Source organism: Amphibalanus amphitrite, unplaced genomic scaffold (genome assembly GCF_019059575.1).
Source record: "Amphibalanus amphitrite isolate SeventyFive unplaced genomic scaffold, NRLGWU_Aamphi_draft 000297F_arrow, whole genome shotgun sequence".
Taxonomy (NCBI): Eukaryota; Metazoa; Arthropoda; class Thecostraca; order Balanomorpha; family Balanidae; genus Amphibalanus; species Amphibalanus amphitrite.
The window spans coordinates 288,986-305,044 of NW_024881792.1; positions in this window are offsets into that span (position 1 = coordinate 288,986).

A 16,059-nucleotide genomic window follows, 5' to 3' on the forward strand; every position below is an offset into this window, starting at 1 on the left:
AGAACATGCTGTTATGCTTCGTTTTGAAATATAATGGCCCGTTTTGGGGTAATCGGCACGTGCATTTTCCCATAGGGTTAACATGGGAAAAAATTAAAATGCGATTTGCGAAAAATTTCGTCAATTATATTTGCTGATATTTTTAGGGTCGGATCTCGGGCTGGCACCCCAACTGATGGTGGTAATTACTTAAAATATAATTGACAAAATTTCGGGTAATCGTCACAAACAGTTACCCCATGTTGAGCCTATGGCGATTTCGAAATATTATTTTCAAATCGATTTTGTCAAAAATTTCCACGTTAGATTTTGAAAATGTTCCAATATGTTGTGCCCCGGGGTATCGGCTACCACAAGGTATGGGTCAGATATGGGGCGATTGAAAAGCACGTGCCACGTGCAAACGTGTTTGATGGGGTAACCTCCGGGAAAATCCGACATTGGCCTACTTGGGGTCCTATGGCGTGGAAACGACTTCAACTAGCGACACCAAATCAGTGCAGCCGGTGAGCAGATGAGTCCAGCTTGTCGCACTAGTGGTCACGTGTCGCACGTGCTATTGCACGTGCCGTGGCACGGGGTCAATTTTGGTGCTTAAGTATACTAGCATTGTGAAATGCAAGGAGTGGGGGAAATAGCCGTCAGGCCGTCAGTTTTTGTGATAGGGTCGATCTGAAAACGGGTTTAGGCACAGAATGAGGGGGGCTAAAAAACTGCTATCTCGGATTTTTTTGTAAAATGAAAAATTTAAAATTCTGGGGAAATTATATGTTCGAAAGGTGAAATTTCCTAAAATTTTCCCGTTTTTCGAGTTTAGCCGTCCACTGTTCAGAGACGGTGACACCGGCCGGGGTCATCTTTTACATGCTGATGGCCACGTCGATGGGTCATCACGTGGCGTGAACGGTAAAGCTATCAGAGGTCCGGCACGTGCCACGTGGCCACGTGTTTGAGTCGCGTACCTCCCAGATCATCGTGTGTTTGCCGATTTGTGGCCTTATAGCACGAAAACAGCACAAGCCAGGAACACTGAAATAGTGCAATCAGTGAGGGGACAAGTCCTGCTTACACTAACGGCGGTCACGTGGCACACGTACAAATTTGGGCACCTCTGTTGCGGAGATATTTTATAGTGAAATATTCAAATGAACATAACTTTGGCAGTTTAAGTCCAATTGGGCTAGACTTTGGTGGGTGGATAAAATTGTTAAGCGACAGGAACAAATGCGCCACGTTTGTCGCAGTGCGCCACGTTTGTCTCAAAGCGCCATTTTTGCCACAAATCACAGAATGTGCGTAACTTTATCGAACATGGGACGATTAGGATGCGCTTTGATTGAGGGATGGCTGCTTAAACGGCAGATATGAATACACCACACTTGCCGCAAGGCGCCATATTTGTCTTAACCGCAGGTTGTTGTTTCATTAGATTCAAGATAGCACACCGACTCCGGTTAGCACACCGACTCCGGTCTGCACGTGCAAGGCTCATCCTCTCGTTTGGCGGCGGGCGTTTTTGCTGCGTTTACAAAGGTGCTTGCTCAAACAACCTGCGGTCCCGCGATGCGGAGCCCAGCATCGCAGATGCTGGTAATAACTGAAGAAGAAGTTTTGAAAGTTCTCAATAATACGGTCCTTCTCCGGGCTATGTTTTGCATGGTTGGCAGCGAATCAGTACAACTTGATTGGGGCCTAAACGAATCGCTCAATCTTCGTAAAAAGTTCAGGGTATGAGCTCCCGCAGGCGATCTACCTGATGGCATCGGTCGCTACTCGCTCAGAATTCTTTTGCGCGTGGCACGTGCGATTCCATTTTCCCCATGTTAAGTCAACGGGGTTTTGGACACTTTTTGCGCGATCGCGAATAGCGGGAAAAATCGCCGATCAAGGTATGGTTTGCTGCACACCATTTTATGACCGACACGTTCAGGTACACGCCCGTGTGCGCCGTATACCCGTCAGAATTCGTTAACTTGAGTTGCACGAGTTTGAAGTTGAACTTTTTTTGCTCCCCATGCTAAGTCAATGGACGTTTTTGCAGAGACATTTTCATTCGTTCATTGCACAAAATTATATGATACGATTTTGTTTAAACTTTCAGGACCTGTTGAGAAACGACCATAGAACATGTTGTTATGCTTCATATGAAATATAATGGGCCCGTTTTGGGGTAATCGGCACGTGCATTTTCCCATAGGGTTAACATGGGAAAAAATTAAAATGCGATTTGCGAAAAATTTCGTCAATTATATTTGCTGATGTTTTTAGGGTCGGATCTCGGGCTGGCACCCCAACTGACGGTGGTAATTACTTAAAATATAATTGACAAAATTTCGGGTAATCGTCACAAACAGTTACCCCATGTTGAGCCTATGGCGATTTCGAAAAATTATTTTCAAATCGATTTGGTCAAAAATTTCCACGTTAGATTTTGAAAATGTTCCAATATGTTGTGCCCCGGGGTGTCGGCTACCACATGGTATGGGTCAGATATGGGGCGATTGAAAAGCACGTGCCACGTGCAAACGTGTTTGATGGGGTAACCTCCGGGAAAATCCGACATTGGCCTACTCGGGGTCCTATGGCGTGGAAACCACTCCACCTAGCGACACCAAATCAGTACAGCCGATGAGCAGATGAGTCCAGCTTGTTGCACCAGTGGTCGCGTGGCGCACGTGCTATTGCACGTGCCGTGGCACGGGGTCAATTTTTGTGCTTAAATATACTAGCATTGTGAAATGCAAGGAGTGGGGGAAATAGCCGTCAGGCCGTCAGTTTTTATGATAGGGTCGATCTGAAAACGGGTTTAGGCACGGAATGAAGGGGGCTAAAAAACTGCTATCTCGGATTTTTTTTAAAATGAAAAATTTAAAATTCTGGGGAAATTATATATTTGAAAGGTGAAATTTCCCTAAATTTTCCCGTTTTTCGAGTTTAGCCGTCCACTGTTCAGAGACGGTGACACCGGCCGGGGTCATCTTTTACATGCTGATGGCCACGTCGATGGGTCATCACGTGGCGTGAACGGTGAAGCTATCAAAGGTCCGGCACGTGCCACGTGGCCACGTGTTTGAGTCGCGTACCTCCCAGATTATCGTGTGTTTGCCGAATTGTGGCCTTATAGCACGAAAACAGCGCAAGCCAGAAACACTGAAATGGTGCAATCAGTGAGGGGACAAGTCCTGCTTACACCACCGGCGGTCACGTGGCACACGTGCAAATTTGGGCACCTCCGTTGCGGAGATATTTTATAGTGAAATATTCAAATGAACATAACTTTGTCAGTTTAAGTCCAATTGAGCTAGACTTTGGTGGGTGGATAAAATTGTTAAGCGACAGGAAGGAATGCGCCACGTTTGTTGCAGTGCGCCACGTTTGTCTCAAAGCGCGTTTTTCACAATTAAAGCGGTTTTTCACAATTAAAGTCCCAACCTTCGGATCCGCAGTGCTGTTCGATAAGCGCTGCCCGGGCCTATGTATTTTCATGTGCCACGGTTGGGGTGCAGCTGCACGTGCGCACGTGTAGGGGTCGCTTCAAGATAGCACACCGACTCCGGTCTGCACGTGCAAGGCTCATCCTCCCGTTTGGCGGCGGGCGTTTTTGCTGCGTAACCGCAGGTTGTTTGAAAAGACAAACACTATTCGTTAGAATTGTGTTTTTAACCGCAGGTTGTTTGAAAAGACAAACACTATTCGTTAGAATTGTGTTTTTCTATTGAAAAACAACCGGAGCAGTCGTTCTCCGGGCTATGTTTTGCAAGTCTGGCAGCGAATCGAGACATCTTGATTGGGGCCTAGACGAAATGTACAATCTTCGTAAAAAGTTCAGTGTATGGGCTCCCGGAGGCGATCTACCTGATGGCAACGGTCGCTACTCGCTTAAAACCTCGTGGCACGTGGCACGTGCGATTCCATTTTCCCCATGTTAAGTCAACGGGGTTTTGGACACTTTTTGCGCGATCGCCAATGGCGGGAAAACGAGCCAAGGAAGAGGTGGTTTTCTTCCCAGCATTTTATGGCAAACACGTTCCGGTACACGCCAGTGTGCGCTGTATACCCCTCAGAATCTCGGAACGTGTCTTTGCACGAGATCAAAGTTGGAATTTTGCTGTGTTCCATGTTAAGTCAATGGACGGCGATGTCGAGACTTTGCAGAGACATTTTCATTCGATCTTTATACAAAATTTTAGAGATAGATTTCGCCCAAACTCTTATATCTTGTAGAGAAAGGAGCATAGTACATGCTGGTATGCTTCGTTAAGCTGGCAGAAATCGTTTTTTCTTGTAAAGTTCATTTGAAAATTAAAATTTTTAACATGGAAAGTCAATAGGAGCGTCTTTATTCCTCTATAACTTTTATCGTTAGTAAAATATATAGGTGAAAAGTTAATATAATATACAACTTTTGATGCTCTTTCCACTGATGTATAGAACGTCACTGCACGATGTGCCGTTTTTAAGAAAAGTTGTAAAAAAGCAGGGCTCGACTGTGACTTGAACCCAACCACATTAGAGTATACGAACAGGTGACGGAGATACCTCCCGTGTGCGGATGCGACACTGATTATTGCTAAATATTAGCAGTAGGCCGCCTGTGGGGTGCCTTTACAAACCTTATATCTCTGCAACCACTGGACCGATTCACTCGCGGTCTTTTGTGTGGGATAGCTTCTTCCTTTCTTACACGTAGTGTGCTATTCTCGATGCGTATGGGTGACCCCTAATGCACGTGCCACGTGCAAAACGATGAGAAGTCAGTTCAGTAACAAGTCTAATAACTCTGTAGTTAGTTTGCCGATTGCGCTGGTACTTTGCATGGATGTTGGCACGCACCCGGCAATGCATTTCCATGTGTCACGGTTGGGGTGCCGCTGCACGTGCGCACGGGCAGGGTGACGCTTCCAGATCTCGAGAACGGCTGGGCCGATTGTGATAAAAGTTGGCACACCGTTAGGGATCGGTGAGTAGGGTGCCGTGCACAAGTCAGATGGGACCCATTTGGCACGTGCGCACGTGCAGGCTGACGCTTCCAGATCTCAAGAACGGCTGGGCCGACTGTGCTCAAATTTGGCATACCGCTAGAGACTGGTTAGTAGGATGCCGTGCACAAGTCAGTTAGTATGTATTTCCATGTGCCACGGTTGGAATGCAGCTGCACGTGCGCACGTGCAGGGTGACGCTTTCATATCTCGAGAACGGCCGGGCCGATTGTTATCAAACTTAGCACACCGCCAGAGATCGGCGAATAGGGTGCCGTGCAAAAGTCAGTTGGAACCATTTTGCACGTGCGCACGTGCAGTGTGACGCTTCCGGATCTCTAAAATGGCCGTGCCGATTGCACTCAAATTTGGCACACCGCTACAGACCGGCGAATAGGGTGCCGTGCACGTCAGTCCGTAGCACACCCACTCCGGTCTGCACGTGCCAGGCTCATCCTTTCGTTTGGCGGCGGGCGTTTTTGCGGCGTTACAGAGGTGCTTGCTCAAACAACCTGCGGTCCCGCGATGCGGAGCCCAGCATCGCAGATGCTGGTAACCGCAGGTTGTTTGAAAAGACAAACACTATGCACGTGCCAGGCTCATCCTTTCGTTTGGCGGCGGGCGTTTTTGCGGCGTTACAGAGGTGCTTGCTCAAACAACCTGCGGTCCCGCGATGCGGAGCCCAGCATCGCAGATGCTGGTAACCGCAGGTTGTTTGAAAAGACAAACACTATTCGTTAGAATTGTGTTTTTCTATTGAAAAACAACCGGAGCGGTCGTTCTCCGGGCTATGTTTTGCAAGTCTGGCAGCGAATCGAGACATCTTGATTGGGGCCTAGACGAAATGTACAATCTTCGTAAAAAGTTCAGTGTATGGGCTCCCGGAGGCGATCTACCTTATGGCACCGGTCGCTACTCGCTTAAAACCTCGTGGCACGTGGCACGTGCGATACCATTTTCCCCATGTTAAGTCAACGGGGTTTTGGACACTTTTTGCGAGATCGCGAATGGCGGGAAAACGAGCCAAGGAAGAGGTGGTTTTCTTCCGAGCATTTTATGGCAAACACGTTCCGGTACACGCCAGTGTGCGCTGTATACCCCTCAGAATCTCGGAACGTGTCTTTGCACGAGGTCAAAGTTGGAATTTTGCTGTGTCCCATGTTAAGTCAATGGACGGCGATGTCGAGACTTTGCAGAGACATTTTCATTCGATCTTTGTACAAAATTTTAGAGATAGATTTCGCCCAAACTCTTATATCTTGTAGAGAAAGGAACATAGTACATGCTGGTGTGCTTCGTTAAGCTGGCAGAAATCGTTTTTTCTAATAAAGTTCGTTTGAAAATGAAAATTTTTAACATGGAAAGTCAATGGGTGCGTCTTTATTCCTCTATAACTTTTATTGTTAGTAATATACATAGGTGAAAAGTTCATATAATATACAACATTTGATGCTCTTTCCACTGATGTATAGAACGTCACTGCACGATGTGCCGTTTTCAAGAAAAGTTGTAAAAAAGCAGGGCTCGACTGTGACTTGAACCCAACCACAATAGAATATACGAACAGGTGAAGGGGACACCTCCCATGTGCGGACGCGACACTGATTATTGCTAAATATTAGCAGTCGGCCGCCGTGGGGGCGCCTTTACAAACCTTATATCTCTGCAACCACTGGACCGATTCACTCGCAGTCTTTTGTGTGGGATAGCTTCTTCCTTTCTTACACGTAGTGTGCTACTCTCGATACGTATGGGTCACCCCTTATGCACGTGCCACGTGCAAAACGAAGAGGCGTCAGTTTGGTAAGAAGTCTAATTACTCTGTAGTTAGTTTGCCGATTGCGCTGATACTTGGCTGGGATGTAGGCAACCGCCGCGCAATGCATTTCCATGTGTCACGGTTGGGGTGCAGCTGCACGTGCGCACGGGCAGGGTGACGATTCCAGATCTCGAGAACGGCTGGGCCGATTGTGATCAAAGTTGGCACACCGCTAGGGATCGGCGAGTAGGGTGCCGTGCACAAGTCAGATGGGGCCCAGTTTGCACGTGCGCACGTGCAGGCTGACGCTTCCATATCTCAAGAACGGCTGGACCGACTGTGCTCAAATTTGGCATACCACTAGAGACTGGTTAGTAGGTTGCCGTGCACAAGTCAGTAAGTATGTATTTTCATGTGCCACGGTTGGGGTACAACTGCACGTGCGCACGTGTAGGGGTCGTTTCCAGATCTTGGAAACGGCTGGGCCGAATGCGATTAAATTTGGTACATCGCTAGAAACCAGCGAATAGAGTGCCGTGCACAAGTCAATTGGGACCCAGCTTGCACGTGCGCACGTGCAGGGTGCCGCTTCAAGATCTCGAAAACGGCCGGGCCGATTGCACCCAAATTTTGCACACCGCTCTAGACGGGCGAATAGGGTGCCGTGCACGTCAGTTTTTAGCACACCCACTCCGGTCTGCACGTGCAAGGCTCATCCTCTCGTTTGGTAACCGCAGGTTGTTTGAAAAGACAAACACTACGAAGACGACTTGTAACCGCAGGTTGTTTGAAAAGACAAACACTATTCGTTAGAATTGTGTTTTTCTATTGAAAAACAACCGGAGCGGTCGTTGTCCGGGCTATGTTTTGCAAGTCTGGCAGCGAATTGGGGCAACTTGGTAGGGGCCTAGACGAAATGTACAATCTTCGTAAAAAGTTCAGTGTATGGGCTCTCGGAGGCGATCTACCTGATGGCACCGGTCGCTACTCGCTAAGAAGTCTTTTGCGCGTGGCGCGTGCGTTTGAATTTTCGCCCATGTTAAGTCAATGGGGGTTTGGGGGTCTTTTTGCGCCATCGGGAATGGCGGAAAAACGAGCCAAGGAAGAGGTGGTTTTCTTCCCAGCATTTTATGGCAAACACGTTCAGGTACACGCCAGTGTGCGCTGTATACCCCTCAGAATCTCGGAACGTGTCTTTGCACGAGGTCAAAGTTGGAATTTTGCTGTGTCCCATGTTAAGTCAATGGACGGCGATGCCGAGACTTTGCCGAGACATTTTCATTCGATCTTTGTACAAAATTTTAGAGATAGATTTCGCCCAAACTCTTATATCTTGTAGAGGAAAGAGCATAGTACATGCCGTTATGCTTCGTTAAGCTGGCAGAACTCATTTTTTCTTATAAAGTTAATTTGAAATTTAAAATTTTTAACATGGAAAGTCAATGGGAGCGTCTTTGTTGCGTAATAACTTTTTACGTTGCAGATATACCAAAGTGAAAAGTTAATTAAATATACAACTTTCGATGCTCTTTCCAACAATGTATAGAACGTCACTGCACGATGTGCCGTTTTTAAGAAAAGCTGTAAAAAAGCAGGGCTCGACTGTGACTTGAACCCAACCACATTAGAGTATACGAACAGGTGACGGCGATACCTCCCGTGTGCGGATGCGACACTGATTATTGCTAAATATTAGCAGTAGGCCGCCTGTGGGGTGCCTTTACAAACCTTATATCTCTGCAACCACTGGACCGATTCACTCGCGGTCTTTTGTGTGGGATAGCTTCTTCCTTTCTTACACGTAGTGTGCTATTCTCGATGCGTATGGGTGACCCCTAATGCACGTGCCACGTGCAAAACGATGAGAAGTCAGTTCAGTAACAAGTCTAATAACTCTGTAGTTAGTTTGCCGATTGCGCTGGTACTTTGCATGGATGTTGGCACGCAACCGGCAATGCATTTCCATGTGTCACGGTTGGGGTGCCGCTGCACGTGCGCACGGGCAGGGTGACGCTTCCAGATATCGAGAACGGCTGGGCCGATTGTGATCAAACTTGGCACACCGCTAGAGGCTGGTTAGTAGGGTGCCGTGCACAAGTCAGATGGGACCCGTTATGCACGTGCGCACGTGCAGGCTGACGCTTCCAGATCTCAAGAACGGCTGGGCCGACTGTGCTCAAAATTGGCATACCGCTAGAGACTGGTTAGTAGTGTGCCGTGCACAAGTCAATTAGTATGTATTTTCATGTGCCACGGTTGGGGTGCAGCTGCACGTGCGCACGGGTAGGGGTCGTTTCCCGATCTTGGAAACGGCTGGGCCGATTCAGATTAAATTTGGTACATCGCTAGAAACCGGCGAATAGAGTGCCGTGCACAAGTCAATTGGGACCCAGGTTGCACGTGCGCACGTGCAGGGTGTCACTTCCAGATCTCGAAAACGGCCGGGTCGATTGCACTCAAATTTGACAAACCGCTAGAGACCGGTTAGTAGAGTGCAGTGCACGTCAGTCCGTAGCACACCGACTCCGGTCTGCACGTGCAAGGCTCATCCTCTCGTTTGGCGGCGGGCGTTTTTGCTGCGTTTACAAAGGTGCTTGCTCAAACAACCTGCGGTCCCGCGATGCGGAGCCCAGCATCGCAGATGCTGGTAACCGCAGGTTGTTTGAAAAGACAAACACTATTCGTTAGAATTGTGTTTTTCTATTGAAAAACAACCGGAGCGGTCGTTCTCCGGGCTATGTTTTGCAAGTCTGGCCGCGAATCGAGACATCTTGAGTCTGGCCTAAACGAATCGCTCAATCTTCGTAAAAAGTTCAGTGTATGGGCTCCCGGAGGCGATCTACCTGATGGCACCGGTCGCTACTCGCTAAGAAGTCTTTTGCGCGTGGCACGTGCGATTCCATTTTCCCCATGTTAAGTGAACGGGGTTTTGGACACTTTTTGCGCGATCGCCAATAGCGGGAAAACGAGCCAAGAAGGAGGTGGTTTTCTTCCCAGCATTTTATGGCAAACACGTTTGGGTACACGCTAGTGTGCGCTGTATACCCGCCAGAATCTCGTGGCACGTGGCACGTGCGATTCCATTTTCCCCATGTTAAGTGAACGGGGTTTTGGACACTTTTTGCGCGATCGCCAATGGCGGGAAAACGAGCCAAGGAAGAGGTGGTTTTCTTCCCAGCATTTTATGGCAAACACATTTGGGTACACGCCAGTGTGCGCTGTATACCCCTCAGAATCTCGGAACGTGTCTTTGCACGAGATCAAAGTTGGAATTTTGCTGTGTCCCATGTTAAGTCAATGGACGGCGATGCCGAGACTTTGCAGAGACATTTTCATTCGTTCATTGTACAAAATTTTAGAGATAGAATTTGCCCAAACTCTTATAGCTTGTACAGGAAAGAGCGTAGTACATGCTGGTATGCTTCGTTAAGCTGGCAGAAATCGTTTTTTCTAATAAAGTTCGTTGGAAAATGAAAATTTTTAACATGGAAAGTCAATGGGAGCGTCTTTATTCCTCTATAACTTTTATCTTTAGTAAGACATATAGGTGAAAAGTTAATATAATATACAACTTCTGATGCTCTTTCCACTGGTGCATAGAACGTCACTGCACGATGTGCCGTTTTTAAGAAAAGCTGTAAAAAATCAGGGCTCGACTGTGACTTGAACCCAACTACATTAGAGTATACGAACAAGTGAAGGGGACACCTCCCATGTGCGGACGCGACGCTGATTATTGCTAATTATTGGCAGTCGGCCGCCCTGGGGGCGCCTTTGCAAAGCTTATATCTCCACAACCGCTTGACCGATTCACTTGCGGTCTTTTGTGTGGGATAGCTTCTTCCTTTCTCACACGTAGTGTACTATCCTCGATACGTATGGGTGACCCCTAATGCACGTGCCACGTGCAAAACGAAGAGGTGTCAGTTCGGTAACAAGTCTAATAACTCTGTAGTTAGTTTGCCGATTGCACTGATACTTGGCATGGATGTAGGCACCCGCCGTGCAATGCATTTCCATGTGTCACGGTTGGGGTGCCGCTGCACGTGCGCACGGGCAGGGTGACGCTTCCAGATCTCGAGAACGGCTGGGCCGATTGTGATCAAACTTGGCACACCGTTAGGGATCGGCGAGTAGGGTGCCGTGCACAAGTCAGATGGGGCCCAGTTTGCACGTGCGCACGTGCAGGCTGACGCTTCCATATCTCAAGAACGGCTGAACTGACTGTGCTCAAATTTGGCATACCACTAGAGACTGGTTAGTAGGGTGCCGTGCACAAGTCAGTAAGTATGTATTTTCATGTGCCGCGGTTGGGGTGCAGCTGCACGTGCGCACGTGTAGGGGTCATTTCCCGATCTTGGAAACGGCTGGGCCGATTCAGATTAAATTTGGTACATCGCAAGAAACCGGCGAATAGAGTGCCGTGCACAAGTCAATTGGGGCCCAGGCTGCACGTGCGCACGTGCAGGGTATCGCTTCCAGATCTCGAAAACGGCCGGGTCGATTGCACTCAAATTTGGCATACCGCTATAGACCGGCGAATAGGGTGCCGTGCACGTCAGTCCGTAGCACACCGACTCCGGTCTGCACGTGCAAGGCTCATCCTCTCGTTTGGCGGCGGGCGTTTTTGCTGCGTTTACAAAGGTGCTTGCTCAAACAACCTGCGGTCCCGCGATGCGGAGCCCAGCATCGCAGATGCTGGTAACTGAAGAAGAAGTTTTGAAAGTTCTCAATAATATGGACCCTAACAAATCTAGTGGTAACCGCAGGTTGTTTGAAAAGACAAACACTATTCGTTAGAATTGTGTTTTTCTATTGAAAAACAACCGGAGCGGTCGTTCTCCGGGCTATGTTTTGCAAGTCTGGCCGCGAATCAGTACAACTTGACCGGGGCCTAAACGAATCGCTCAATCTTCGTAAAAATTTCAGGGTATGGGCTCCAGCAGGCGATCTACCTGATGGCACCGGTCGCTACTCGCTTAAAACCTCGTGGCACGTGGCACGTGCGTTTCAATTTTCGCCCATGTTAAGTCAACGGGGTTTTGGACACTTTTTGCGCGATCGCGAATGGCGGAAAAACGAGCCAAGAAGGCGGTGGTTTTCTTCCTAGAATTTTATGGCAACCATGTTTGGGTACACGCTAGTGTGCGCCGTATACCCCTCAGAATTTCGTAACGTGCCTTTGAACGAGGTCAAAGTTGAACTTTTTTCGCTCCCCATGTTAAGTCAATGGGCATTTTTGCAGAGACATTTTCATTCGTTCATTGCACAAAATTATATGATACGATTTTGTTTAAACTTTCAGGACCTGTTGAGAAACGACCATAGAACATGCTGTTATGCTTCGTTTTGAAATATAATGGCCCGTTTTGGGGTAATCGGCACGTGCATTTTCCCATAGGGTTAACATGGGAAAAAATTAAAATGCGATTTGCGAAAAATTTCGTCAATTATATTTGCTGATATTTTTAGGGTCGGATCTCGGGCTGGCACCCCAACTGATGGTGGTAATTACTTAAAATATAATTGACAAAATTTCGGGTAATCGTCACAAACAGTTACCCCATGTTGAGCCTATGGCGATTTCGAAATATTATTTTCAAATCGATTTTGTCAAAAATTTCCACGTTAGATTTTGAAAATGTTCCAATATGTTGTGCCCCGGGGTATCGGCTACCACAAGGTATGGGTCAGATATGGGGCGATTGAAAAGCACGTGCCACGTGCAAACGTGTTTGATGGGGTAACCTCCGGGAAAATCCGACATTGGCCTACTTGGGGTCCTATGGCGTGGAAACGACTTCAACTAGCGACACCAAATCAGTGCAGCCGGTGAGCAGATGAGTCCAGCTTGTCGCACTAGTGGTCACGTGTCGCACGTGCTATTGCACGTGCCGTGGCACGGGGTCAATTTTGGTGCTTAAGTATACTAGCATTGTGAAATGCAAGGAGTGGGGGAAATAGCCGTCAGGCCGTCAGTTTTTGTGATAGGGTCGATCTGAAAACGGGTTTAGGCACAGAATGAGGGGGGCTAAAAAACTGCTATCTCGGATTTTTTTGTAAAATGAAAAATTTAAAATTCTGGGGAAATTATATGTTCGAAAGGTGAAATTTCCTAAAATTTTCCCGTTTTTCGAGTTTAGCCGTCCACTGTTCAGAGACGGTGACACCGGCCGGGGTCATCTTTTACATGCTGATGGCCACGTCGATGGGTCATCACGTGGCGTGAACGGTAAAGCTATCAGAGGTCCGGCACGTGCCACGTGGCCACGTGTTTGAGTCGCGTACCTCCCAGATCATCGTGTGTTTGCCGATTTGTGGCCTTATAGCACGAAAACAGCACAAGCCAGGAACACTGAAATAGTGCAATCAGTGAGGGGACAAGTCCTGCTTACACTAACGGCGGTCACGTGGCACACGTACAAATTTGGGCACCTCTGTTGCGGAGATATTTTATAGTGAAATATTCAAATGAACATAACTTTGTCAGTTTAAGTCCAATTGGGCTAGACTTTGGTGGGTGGATAAAATTGTTAAGCGACAGGAACAAATGCGCCACGTTTGTCGCAGTGCGCCACGTTTGTCTCAAAGCGCCATTTTTGCCACAAATCACAGAATGTGCGTAACTTTATCGAACATGGGACGATTAGGATGCGCTTTGATTGAGGGATGGCTGCTTAAACGGCAGATATGAATACACCACACTTGCCGCAAGGCGCCATATTTGTCTTAACCGCAGGTTGTTGTTTCATTAGATTCAAGATAGCACACCGACTCCGGTTAGCACACCGACTCCGGTCTGCACGTGCAAGGCTCATCCTCTCGTTTGGCGGCGGGCGTTTTTGCTGCGTTTACAAAGGTGCTTGCTCAAACAACCTGCGGTCCCGCGATGCGGAGCCCAGCATCGCAGATGCTGGTAATAACTGAAGAAGAAGTTTTGAAAGTTCTCAATAATACGGTCCTTCTCCGGGCTATGTTTTGCATGGTTGGCAGCGAATCAGTACAACTTGATTGGGGCCTAAACGAATCGCTCAATCTTCGTAAAAAGTTCAGGGTATGAGCTCCCGCAGGCGATCTACCTGATGGCATCGGTCGCTACTCGCTCAGAATTCTTTTGCGCGTGGCACGTGCGATTCCATTTTCCCCATGTTAAGTCAACGGGGTTTTGGACACTTTTTGCGCGATCGCGAATAGCGGGAAAAATCGCCGATCAAGGTATGGTTTGCTGCACACCATTTTATGACCGACACGTTCAGGTACACGCCCGTGTGCGCCGTATACCCGTCAGAATTCGTTAACTTGAGTTGCACGAGTTTGAAGTTGAACTTTTTTTGCTCCCCATGCTAAGTCAATGGACGTTTTTGCAGAGACATTTTCATTCGTTCATTGCACAAAATTATATGATACGATTTTGTTTAAACTTTCAGGACCTGTTGAGAAACGACCATAGAACATGTTGTTATGCTTCATATGAAATATAATGGGCCCGTTTTGGGGTAATCGGCACGTGCATTTTCCCATAGGGTTAACATGGGAAAAAATTAAAATGCGATTTGCGAAAAATTTCGTCAATTATATTTGCTGATGTTTTTAGGGTCGGATCTCGGGCTGGCACCCCAACTGACGGTGGTAATTACTTAAAATATAATTGACAAAATTTCGGGTAATCGTCACAAACAGTTACCCCATGTTGAGCCTATGGCGATTTCGAAAAATTATTTTCAAATCGATTTGGTCAAAAATTTCCACGTTAGATTTTGAAAATGTTCCAATATGTTGTGCCCCGGGGTGTCGGCTACCACATGGTATGGGTCAGATATGGGGCGATTGAAAAGCACGTGCCACGTGCAAACGTGTTTGATGGGGTAACCTCCGGGAAAATCCGACATTGGCCTACTCGGGGTCCTATGGCGTGGAAACCACTCCACCTAGCGACACCAAATCAGTACAGCCGATGAGCAGATGAGTCCAGCTTGTTGCACCAGTGGTCGCGTGGCGCACGTGCTATTGCACGTGCCGTGGCACGGGGTCAATTTTTGTGCTTAAATATACTAGCATTGTGAAATGCAAGGAGTGGGGGAAATAGCCGTCAGGCCGTCAGTTTTTATGATAGGGTCGATCTGAAAACGGGTTTAGGCACGGAATGAAGGGGGCTAAAAAACTGCTATCTCGGATTTTTTTTAAAATGAAAAATTTAAAATTCTGGGGAAATTATATATTTGAAAGGTGAAATTTCCCTAAATTTTCCCGTTTTTCGAGTTTAGCCGTCCACTGTTCAGAGACGGTGACACCGGCCGGGGTCATCTTTTACATGCTGATGGCCACGTCGATGGGTCATCACGTGGCGTGAACGGTGAAGCTATCAAAGGTCCGGCACGTGCCACGTGGCCACGTGTTTGAGTCGCGTACCTCCCAGATTATCGTGTGTTTGCCGAATTGTGGCCTTATAGCACGAAAACAGCGCAAGCCAGAAACACTGAAATGGTGCAATCAGTGAGGGGACAAGTCCTGCTTACACCACCGGCGGTCACGTGGCACACGTGCAAATTTGGGCACCTCCGTTGCGGAGATATTTTATAGTGAAATATTCAAATGAACATAACTTTGTCAGTTTAAGTCCAATTGAGCTAGACTTTGGTGGGTGGATAAAATTGTTAAGCGACAGGAAGGAATGCGCCACGTTTGTTGCAGTGCGCCACGTTTGTCTCAAAGCGCGTTTTTCACAATTAAAGCGGTTTTTCACAATTAAAGTCCCAACCTTCGGATCCGCAGTGCTGTTCGATAAGCGCTGCCCGGGCCTATGTATTTTCATGTGCCACGGTTGGGGTGCAGCTGCACGTGCGCACGTGTAGGGGTCGCTTCAAGATAGCACACCGACTCCGGTCTGCACGTGCAAGGCTCATCCTCCCGTTTGGCGGCGGGCGTTTTTGCTGCGTAACCGCAGGTTGTTTGAAAAGACAAACACTATTCGTTAGAATTGTGTTTTTAACCGCAGGTTGTTTGAAAAGACAAACACTATTCGTTAGAATTGTGTTTTTCTATTGAAAAACAACCGGAGCGGTCGTTCTCCGGGCTATGTTTTGCAAGTCTGGCCGCGAATCGAGACATCTTGAGTCTGGCCTAAACGAATCGCTCAATCTTCGTAAAAAGTTCAGTGTATGGGCTCCCGGAGGCGATCTACCTGATGGCACCGGTCGCTACTCGCTAAGAAGTCTTTTGCGCGTGGCACGTGCGATTCCATTTTCCCCATGTTAAGTGAACGGGGTTTTGGACACTTTTTGCGCGATCGCCAATAGCGGGAAAACGAGCCAAGAAGGAGGT